The following is an 8,358-nucleotide window of genomic DNA, read 5'->3' as shown; positions in this document are numbered from 1 at the left end:
GGCCCTCCAATCCTGACGTGTATCTGTTATTACTGTATTATTGATTATTATTCACTTCACGTGCTGCGAAGTGAACCTGAACCTCCTGTTCTTTTTAACAGTGACTCACCGTCAGGCAGTCAATAAGTGTTTCATTCAAGAGGCGGCCACAAAAGCTGCTATTATGAACTCCTGTTTTTTACTGGCAGCTCAGCAGCCCGCCAACAATGGCCCACCTCAAGGTGAACTTCGGCAAACGGAAACAAAGCACACGTAGAGAAGCTTTCCTTCACCCGCAACTGCTGCGGCTTCAAGGACCCAGAAACGATAAACCTGCTCATCAGGACCTCTCAACCGTGGAAATGTTTAGACTTTGTGTGCAAAATGTCCCCGATTCCATCAGCTGGAGAGGTAACTCACCGCCTTTTAGGCCCAATGAGCGTCTGTGTACTTGATGCGCTCTCTTTCTCATCATGCTCCCATTTTCCCTTCACGCCGTTTGCATATGCATAAAGAGCAAGAGACACAAATTAAGATATGCTTGCACACTCCACCGCCATCTGTGGCCTTCGGAGATTGCTCTGTTTTCCACCCTCTGTGTCTGAGCAGCTGTAACTCATAAACAAGAGGGGAGATTATAGCGGCGGCTCGAGGTCATTTAGTGAATCACCGACAGATGAAACATCGGCCGAAATGGGAAAGCTTGAAATTGGGCCACTGAACGTCAACATAATTTCTGTGGCTCATTAGTTTAAGTAAATAGAGAGTGTGATTCATGTGCGTGGTTTTCAAATGGATCATATACACACTGAGTGGATGATGTTACCCGACGAAATAACCTGAAAACTGTAGTATATTAGATATAATGAGACGACAACATAACAGATGTCAAGGTAAATGGAAACCATGAAGAGGCTGCAAGGAAATGAGCCACAGCCAAATACCTGCACAGAGTAAAGACGTTTGTCTGATGCAGATACAGTCAAGTTCCAAGTCCAGATCCCTGGAGCATGGCAGGAACCATCACAGGAGGGTGAGCGCTCTGGTCGGCACAAACGACCAGCAGATAGAGGGAGCGGCTGATATTGAAAACTAAAAGCAACTAAAAGCAGCATGGCAGCACAGAAAAAGTCCAAAGTGATTGTGTACGTGCAGCACAACAAAGTTAAAGTCCAGCAACAGGAAACACAAAAGCACCCGCGGACACGTAGACACGTTTTTTTCTATCATACGTGCGCAGATGTATTTTCTTTAGACAGTATGTGAAATCAGGTGGTGACAGAAGATGGACTTGCGTCACAAACCGCAGGGAACACACCGCCTGACAAAGAGTCAGTCAGGTATATGAACAAGAGCTGCAACTGGACATATTACAGCCATTTATTCACAGGATATCACAGCGTCTTCTGGGAGGACGCAAACTGTGAGCACTGGCTGGGAGGCTGACCCACATAATATATGGCTCCATCTAACAGAAATTAGGCCTGTGTGTCGCCCTACTTCAAAGTCCTCGGGGAGCAATGTCCATGTTAACACCTATTCTTGTATTCAGCTGCTTTAAGATCATCGGAGGAGGACAATTCTGAAGACAGGGTGAGTCTTGTTGAACGTCTCGTCCGGCACAGCGGAGTTCACTCACCTTTTGGGGCCCTAAAACGCATCATTTCTTGAACTCAGTTGATTAATGCAACCCTGGAACAGAAACTGTTTTGGTCTCCACATTTGATTTCCTCCTCGTTAAAACTATTTTGTTTTATACTACTCCGACGAACCAGGAGTCAGGGGCGGAGTCAGGCCTGGCCAAGGTGGCGTCCGTGGAGCAGCTGGAATTTCTTGGAGGCTATGTCCATTTTTAAAAGACACTCAGTGAATATCCCTGATGGGAAGGTTTTTGTGGATAGTATGTTTCTACGACTAGACATAATTTGAAAAAGAGCAGTGCAAATTAAATTATTTATTTATTTTTTGGTAATTTGTCTCAATTAAATATCTTACCAATGTTTGTAGAATTCATACCTGCAGAAATGTGTGATGATAAAAACCACATCGAATTGTCCCAGTTCAAGATCTTTGACTGATGAGTTGACCTACTTATTCCGCTGAGGTCACGGCAGACAGGAGAATGAAGCTCCTGTCATGCTTATTGAACGCTGATTAAATAAATAAGTAAATGACCGAAGAGCCAAAATGAGATTACAGAAAATTGGGCCATTTTCTCTCCTACAAAGTCAATATCTTTGATTTCATTAAGCGTGAGCAGCTCTCGTGTTCGCCGCATGACGCCTGGTCTGGAAAAAGGCAAAAGCAGCTCTTTCATTGCTGAGAGGTGTAGTCGTAGGGGGGAGGGTGAATAATCATGACTGACGTGACCTTTACGACACTAACAAGTCATCAAAGCGTGAATAAAAACCCAAGACGGTCGTCGAGCAGAGGTAACGAAATCTTGTGGTGTCCCTGCCGGTCTGCAGTTTTATGTTCCAGTTACCTGGCAGGACATGGATGTTGACCCCGTTCTCTGGTATTTGCTGGTGATATGATTCTTATTGAGGCCACACAGATTTTTTCAGTCAAGATCATAAGATGGCATTTATGGGAGGAAGCTGGAAGAGATGGCCAGCAGGTGTGTGTGTTCAGTCTGATGCTTACAAAACGACGACTCCTGACACACATCCTGTATATACTTATGACGCCATCACACATGTGTGATGGCACTCGACACACTTCTATACGTGCAGCCACAGAGCTTTTATCTTACACAAGCTGGTTAAAGGGAATAAATGAGTCTGAGAGGAAAACCCTGATATGTCAGTTTGCCCCAACATATCACAAACACACAACACACACAAAAGTAGGTCACCGTGTTACAACACATGCAACAGGCCGGCAGGGCCACGGGGTTTTTAACAGCCACATTAGAACAGCCAGCGCTGCAGTCAGCTCAGACCTTCACCGACCTGCTGGGGCAGCGTCCATGACGGTTTCCATTCATATAGAGCTTTTTCCTCCCACTCGTCGCTGCAGAGTCTCGTGTCAGCAGACAAGTGGCCCGGTAGAGCTGCTGCTGTGTAGGGGACATGGACATGTTCATTAGATTAATGCTAAGGTTTAATTTGATTTAAGGAAACATTAAGTCCCAAATATAAAATGTTTTGATTGGCCTATCTGAAGACAGTGAAGGGTCATGGGAACAAGAGTCGTGGTGACATTGAATACAATTTATCTGTAAATGTCCAGAGGAGAAACCCTGATGACTTTGATGACTGTAATCCAAAATGTCCACTTCTTTTAGTCTTCATGAAGCCAAAACTACATATGTAGGATATAGGATTATTATTATCTGAATTATAATTGATAACGATAATGATTATATATGATCATACATTTTGCTATCTTATCAGATTGTTCAGTTTTTATATAAAAGTTACAAACTTTGTGAATTCTGAGTGCAAAAAGATAAAATAAGAAGAAACATTGAAGTCCACGTTAAACCTGAGTATTTTTACACAGTGACAAACACAGACATGAAATCTGATGAACGTTGAGCTGAGTGATGTCCAAACATGGACAGTTAACGTGATTATCTTTCCCTTTTATCAATCCAGAGACAACCGGCATTGTCATGGCAACAAGCACACTGTAACTTCTCAATAAATCCGGCCTGTATTGTCGAGAGCATTGCCGAATGACTTCATGCCCCACAGGCGGTCTGTGTCCACGGCTCTGCCCTCATTCCTTGGCCCAGATGGCCGACGTCCAGGCCACCACGTCCCCGACAAGGCAGCGGCGGTGACACACTGGCATTTATGACTGAGGAGTCATTTAGTCAAGGCCTACTTCAGTTGATGTGCACGACGCTCTGAGACTGACATCACTAACAGGGCGGCGTCTTAATGACAAACCCCTGATATAAACACCCAGGACGTGAGCATTACCCGCCATGACTGGCTCTGCTGGACTGTGCAGCCTTGTCATTTGTGCTTTTATAAAAATTCACAAACTTTCGTTGCATTTCTCCTCTGCACCAACAGTCACATTGAAATCTGTGTGTGTTATATAGACGCTGAACCTCAGATCACATATGTAATTTACACACACGACACACAAACAGGTCCAAAACACTGTCTGTCTGTACAGCAGATGAAAAAACGGCACAGTATATATTTATTTTTATTTGTTCTGAATGAGGCAGCTCTGTTTGGATGGTGTTATTGTTGTCATCTGTTTTACAGGACCAACTGGCCTGTTTATAAATCTGAAACACTATTTTCAGAGTAAGTAGTCAGATAATTTCTTTCCTTTTCCACATCTCGGAGCACGAAGCAGTGTTACACAATGATGCAGGTCACACTACTTAGTCGAGATTTGCCTGTGGTTATCTCACTAATAGTTGCAGTTTCATTATTTAAAACATTTGTCCTTCGTAGATTTGCAGGATTAATGAGGATGGAACAAAAAGGCCACAAGTGACAAGCTGATCTGCAGCCAATTAATCAAACTTCTTGTGATCCCATCTTTCGGGGACAAATGCATGTGCGTCAGTTTCTGGTGTGCTGTTTATGGACTCGGCTGCTGTAAGTTTGGCCCACATTCTGCACCAACACAATCAGGTGCTGTCCCGCTGTTCCCATCGTACCCCTCTTATTTTCCTTCTTCCTGTTTATTCCGCCGCTCACAGATGAGCCCGGCATGTGAAGAGAGCAGCTGGTAATGAAAATGACTCCTCTCCCTCAGGTGAAGGTGCTCAGCAGCAGGCAAAAAAATACTGATGCCGCTTTAAACGTTCAGCTCTTTCATCAATGGTTCGTTTTGTTTGGGGGAATATTTTTGTTCCACTCTGGAATTAAAGCTCCCATTAAAGTGAATTTCAGCTGCTGCTGCTGCTGCAGTGCCGATAGCGCAGCAATGATATGAGTCATTTGTTCAATTTAACCTCAATCTAACTTTCTGCTGCTTTAATTTGAATAGCAAATTACAAAACACACACACACACACACACACATTTCTGTCTGAATCCGAGCGTGCTCAGATGCCTTTTACCGTAACCTGCTTCGCCACAGGTGACCTTGTTGCATATGAGGAATTAGGACCACTCGCTGCTTCCATGTTATGAAAAACAGCGTCTGCTGTGTTTATGTGTGTGTGTGTGTATGCCCAGGTTTGTGCATCTGTGTGTGTGTTTTAGATTGAAACAATATTACACACAATAAAGACTTTCTTTACATTCCAGCTGCCTGTCTCTCAACAACTATTGCTTTCCTTTAATGTGAGTGTGTCATCATGACTCATTCAACCTGAGGAAGGCTGTTGCTCGGCAGTAATTTTGCCTTTTTCCAGCGTCATCATCTGCGACTGTAATTAGCTGATTCCATCTTGCTTTTTGAGTTCAGACAGCTTGTTATGATACAACGGTGAATTTCAGCCCCCTTACTGTCACAGGTCATCTGCTTAGCGCTGGTTTTGGTTGTTCTTTGCATTATTATCAACGCTCCTGTCATCACAGATTGGGGCTGAGCCATTCAGGGAGTATATGTCATTTGGATTTTTCTGATGGATACTGTCATTGAGATTTTATTGATTGATTGGTTGCAATTTAAATTTGTGCTTTTTCGTATGCGGATGGAGGTTTGTTTTGGAGCTTTTGCTCTTTGTCAGACTCACAATGCAACATGAGGTTCGTTTTTTAAATGCTGCTGCCATTTAGAGGAAAATAGACGAGAAATGATGAGCATTCTCAGCGCCTGCTCCTCAGACACTTTGTGCTGTCTGTGTACCCGTGGTAGTAAATTAGTGGAGTTGCTGTGGTTGGTGTCACTCGGGCAGAAGTCGCAGCAGAGATTAGTGGGTGGTCCAGGCTGCTGGACCAGGCCTACTGCCAGCCCCAAACTGGCAGCCTGTACGGGGCAGATGGAGGAAGTGGCACTCACATGGGGATCAGGAGGTGGGGGGGCGGGGGGCTGGGTGGTTTTGCTGTTACCCTTCTGAGATCCAGCATTTGTATTTTGAGGCATCAAAGTGCAAAGAGGTTGATAAAGCTAAAGCCTTCAACGCAAATGTGAAGCTAATTTTGAGAATGAAAGAGATGGCACAATAATGAAACTAGTCTCATTACTGTATTATTTATACAGGATTATAAATCTGTTGTATTTATGTGCAGCTTTTTCAGAGAGCACTGCTGATCTTCTGCTGCTGGTGCTTTGTTCCATTTCTTACAATGAACTCCGGGACACTATATTTGTTTTTCACACATAATTGAACCGTAGTTCCATCATTCAGTCTGTGCAGACTCAACCTTATGTGTTTTTTTGTTTGTTTGTGCTCATGTTGTTTTCTGCCCTGACTTTGAACAGAAGTTAGGCTAAAAGACATAAACCAAATCGCTAAATTAAGCATTATAAAAGTCAAACATATAAGTTGGACATACATCCGGACTGACTGTAGCCAAGTCCCAGTTCATGTGGACCCTTCCTGTACACCGTGTGGTGCTTCGTAGACATTACAGACCAAAGGGAAGCAATCTGGACATTTTTTTCTTCTTACACGCTCGACAACATGCAATTATATTTTATAAAAACTTGAGGTTTTATGGTCTGTTGGCTGTGGTCGGTTTCCTTAGCAGCCCATCTGGGGAACAGGTTAGCTAGCTACGGATCTTGACCACATTTCAAGGAAGAAAATCATTTGACGCAACTTTGAATTTTATCCATCTACTCTTCAATATAATTTCACGAAGAAATCGCACGCAGAAGATCCGTTTGTTCATAATGAAGAAATGTCCAGACATATTTAACTGTCACACCCTGATTACGAACGCATGCATGCACTTGCCCTCAGACACAGACACAAAATGCACAGCTGCTCCATAATCTGACAAATGTCTGCATGCACACACACAGACACACACACTTGTTTCCCACATGCTGAGGCTGCAGTTAACGGGGTGACGGTATTTGGCTTTTCTCAGAATTGTAAATGGACGCCGCTGTGCTTCCAGTTAATTGTGTTGCGTAACTTTGGTCACAACTCATTATTTATGGTTCTCGCTGCAGGGGACTTTTGATTTATCAATGCCAGTTTGATTGCAGCTGCTGCACTCATTCCAACTCTGGGGTTTGGGCAGCAGGCCTCGACATCAGAGGGCCGCAAAACACGATGTCTGTCGCTGTGCGTATTCTCCATTTGTTGCTTTGACTCAGCGTGCCCACAAAGTAATCTTTGTTCATTGTCATCCAGCAACACTGAGTGGCTGTTTGCTCTGGAGAGGCATCATCTCAGCTCAAGACTGACAGGTGCTCCACTAAAGTGAGACAAAACGCCCCCCCCGCCCCCTCTCCCTGCAGCTTACAGGACAAACATGCAGATCTCTGTTCTTGTTTTGAAGTTTCAAAGTTTGAATCTTCCACAGTCATCAGTTTCAGCAGAGAGTGATGAGTCATGAATCAGACAGAACACACACAGGATACTTTGCTGTACATCATGTTCTGTTCTGCCGGTGAGGAGGTCCTGGTGCAACCTTTGGGAGGCACTGCTGGACTCTGAGGCCGAGCTTTGTTGTTGCTCATGAAATGGGACAATCCATTTGAATGCAAATGCTCGAACGCACACACTCACATCTCCCCCGAGCTTTTTTCCAGACGGTGACATGAGGTCTGTGCAGAGGACCATGGAACCACTGCTGGTTAGATGTCGCTCAGGTTTCAGAGATGATCTCGACTCTTGAGTTTGCAGCACACAGCAACGAGGTCAGATTTTTTATTTTATTTTTTTTTTAAATCTATGCCTCAGTTAAAACATCGATGACACACAAAGACCTGAATCCTGAGTGACCTTCCCTCCCACTACATCTAAATATTTTCCTCAGGCGCTGCAAACAGTCAGATTTTAGCGTGACAACACACCAGAAGGAACATTTAGATATCTTCACGTCCTGCACCTGGAATATGTGGGACAAATTTTATCAAGACATAACAGATAAAACATGCACCAGAAAATCTATTTTTTATTCCATTCTGTTGACTATTCTGCCGTTTTTCAGTGTCACTGTTTTTAAATTCAGCTCCATCTGCTGCTGCTTGTCATAAATGATTCACTGCAGCACAGTGACAAAATAAAATCATGTCTGTTGTTGACCTCTATCCATATTTTGACCATGTTTACGTTTAAATTTTATGTGATTGTACTGAATAGTCGATCTGATAATTGAAGTTACACACACACACACATCCAGGTCCATACATTATAGAAAGCACAACCAATCTCTTTTTTTATTTTCTACACTTATCTTTTTCTACCTCCTGTCCTTTTCTCTCCTGCTCTTTGTAATTAACCCCCAGCCCCCTTTCCATTACTCATCTAATCATGTTATGTTTGGCCCAATTTGCT

The sequence above is a fragment of the Echeneis naucrates genome, chromosome 4 (genome assembly GCF_900963305.1).
Source record: "Echeneis naucrates chromosome 4, fEcheNa1.1, whole genome shotgun sequence".
NCBI lineage: Eukaryota > Metazoa > Chordata > Actinopteri > Carangiformes > Echeneidae > Echeneis > Echeneis naucrates.
Note: the sequence above shows the minus strand (reverse complement) of the source record.